Below are 3,109 nucleotides of genomic sequence, written 5' to 3' on the forward strand. Positions count from 1 at the left end.
GCTCTGCTGGAGAGGAAGACAGTCAATGGGGTCTCTTCTCCCTTTAAACATTTAGAACCAAGGGCTAGTTTTCAATGCACAGTGGAGTGGATGGGAGGAAGAGCCATAGAAAAGTATCTTAGCAAATGGCACAGTCACAGTGGTTGTCCCTCCAATAGGGCTCTTGGTGGGTGGGCAGATGTGTGGTGGAGGGCAGGAAGGCACCAGCTTGTGGCCAGCAGATGACAATTTGCTAAAGAGGCTGAGGGGCACCCTAGGGTTCCCCTATGGCCCTACCAGGAGATGGGTGCTCACTGATGCCTCAGCTCCACTCAGCCCTGTGTGTGTGGGGGGTGTCTTCTGTGAATTGGGGCTTGTGAGTGAGTGTGCTTTTGTGGGGTGTGCATGCAGTGGGCACAGGGAGCTTCATGGTCCAGCCTGCTTCAGTGCATTTCAGGGGAGTGGGGAGACAGACTCCGATGGTCCCAGTGTCTCTCTGGGGAGTGGGGAGGGAGGCGCTGGGCCTGGGGACTTGGGTTTACACATTCACACTGCGGGGTGTGGGGGAGGGGAGCTTCTCTCTCTCTCACTCAACTCTATTGTCACAAACAACACAAAATCAATTATCACAACTTTGTCACGTGCACTAGCGCGAGGGGCTAAGGCAAAGTCCCATGCCCTGAATTTCTGCCAGCAGGCCGGTAGGACGAAGTAGCTCTGGGTTACTGGTTGCCTCTGATCGCCAGGTCCCATGGAGACTGCTTGGCTGCCGGGAATGCCTGACATTACATACCTGCTAGCAGGCACCTTGGACCAAGAAATCAGGGTGCAGGAGCCTGCGTGTCCTCCAAGAACACGGTAGGCAGGGCAAAGAGGAGGGCACTGACTAGGGGCTGGGCCAGGGCCAATGATGTGGCGGGCACCTGGCCCTGCAGCTCCGGAGTCCTTCCGTACAGATGCAGTCTGTCTTTGTTGGAATGCAGCATCTCAACATCTTCCAAGGCATAGTAGGCGGCCAGCGTAAAGTTCACTTTGTCAGTGGTGAGGGGGTCGAACACGCAGGCCTGGCAGTAGAGGTCCTCCACTGGCCGCTTTTCCTTGCACTTGGCCACCGCTGTCTCCTAGGGAAGGCCTGGTCCTCCACAGCAATGACTACCTCCTCGGGCATGCAGATGGCGAAGGTCAGGTAGCAGCCCACCTGGCGCACCACGATGGTGTTGCTGATGTATTTAGACTGGATCTTCATGTGCTGGCCTGACACCTCTGTGATCTTCATGCTGTTAGCTCCGTGCTTATCCCCACCATTCTTGGAGCCGTTGGCAAAGGCGGCTGGGAGCTCATCCATCTCTGCCTGGTACACCTTCCGGTCCACGAGCTCCTGGAAGTTCTTGAACATGATGGTGAGCTTGCTGGTGGCAGTGGTGACAGAGCCTGGTAGTACGTGTGTGTTGGTGACCTGCACATTCAGGTAATTGTTGTCAGTGAGTGGCCAGGCGCCCTGCATCTTGCAGGTCTGGAAGAGGTCTGTGAAAGTCCTGAGATGCGTGTAATTGGGGGCGATCAAGTGCTTGTGGAAGCTCTTCTCTAGTGGCAGATTTCGCAGCTGTCGGAGCGCTCCTGGCTGTCCTCAGCCAGCAGGAGCGTGCGCAAGCCTGGCTGCGAGGTGGGACCATCTCTGGAGCAGTTGTGTTGGCTCATGAGGTTCTCTATGCCATGGACAGCTGGTTGGTAGGCCAGGTCCCCCCGGCAGATGCGGGCCGTACGCCATGTACAGTAGGCATGGCACGCAGGGCGGTGCAGAACTCCGGGGCGTCTGTCCTCCGAGTGACTGCCGGACGAGGCACTCCAAAAATCAGAGTTGCACTTGAGGATCTTGCATAGCACGGTGGCTGAAAGGAAGCTCTAGTCTTTCCCTAGAAGAAGAGGTGAGAAGAAAAGGAGACGGATATCAATCACGCTACCCAGAAAGGGCTGCCTCGTGCTACCGGCAGGAGCAGCGAGCCGGGGGGCATGGTCCCGCATTCCATATTCTTTTAAAATTAATTTTAAAGAATTCTTTTTCAATGTAATATTTCTTTTAGATAAAAAATGCGTATCTTATGTTCATTATATACTTCAGTTTTACTTTTTTATGCTATCTTCAAATTCAAGGATACCAAATTTAATTTTCATTAAAATATCTTATATAAACCAATAGTCATCTATGCTGTTTTGACTCATGGTGTCCCCATGGTGTCAGAGTATAGCTGTACTCCATAAATGTTTTCAATATCTGATTTTTTAATAAGTAGATTGATGTCTTTCTTCTGTCCTGTCTTTAGGTAGACTTGTAACTATAACATTTGGATTGCAGGTAAGCTTGCTTAACCATTTGCACAAACCAGGGACTCCAAAATGTCTTCTATATTATAATTTAAATATCTTAAAATTATATAACTAAATTCATGCATTAATAAAATTGACAACGGTCACTCCTATACTATTGGTGGTGGTGGTGTTGTCAAATAAATTCCAACCCATATCAACCCTGTATAGGGTTTCCAAGGAGCAGCTGGTGAGCTTGAATCACTGACATCGTGGTTCAAACTGACTTTGCAGTCCAGTGCATTAAACCATAGCACCACACCAGAACTACCACTCCCTATTCAACTGGATTTAATAATACTTTGCTATGGTCACACAGAAGGCAGGCACTATACACTATACTCATAGTTAAGAGATTTATTAAGGAAGTTAACAAGTTATAATGCAGGATAAGAAAATGCTCAGGACACAGCTATTCCAGTCAGGATTGCCTCTCCTCTGTGATACACATAGGTAGGTGCAGAGAGTCATTCCGTTTCTGCTGTTTGACACAGTCCCGGCAGAAGGAGAAACATCATGCAAAGCAAATGAATCTCAGGAGCTGGTCTCTATCTCCTCTCTAGGATAACTCTGAATTCACTTGTAAAAATTTATAATATTGCCATATTCACGGCTTTTACTGTGAGCTCTGCAGACCTTAGGAAGGAACCAGTCTGGCAACAATTGTTTCAGCTTTGGTGGGTTGAATTCAAAGGGAATTGTATGAGCCACTCCCATTCACAGAAAGCCTAAGTACAAAGTAACTGCATTTATAAGATCACAAAAG

The 3,109-nt window shown here is 49.2% G+C and overlaps 1 pseudogene; it reads right to left on the bottom strand.

Moving 5' to 3' along the window:
• Nucleotides 1-525: 525 nt before the first annotated feature.
• LOC102832081 lies at nt 526-1,991 on the bottom strand (annotated as a pseudogene).
• Between the last annotated feature and the right edge of the window lie 1,118 nt (nt 1,992-3,109).

This window comes from Chrysochloris asiatica, unplaced genomic scaffold (genome assembly GCF_000296735.1).
Source record: "Chrysochloris asiatica unplaced genomic scaffold, ChrAsi1.0 scaffold00303, whole genome shotgun sequence".
In the NCBI taxonomy this organism is placed as follows: domain Eukaryota; kingdom Metazoa; phylum Chordata; class Mammalia; order Afrosoricida; family Chrysochloridae; genus Chrysochloris; species Chrysochloris asiatica.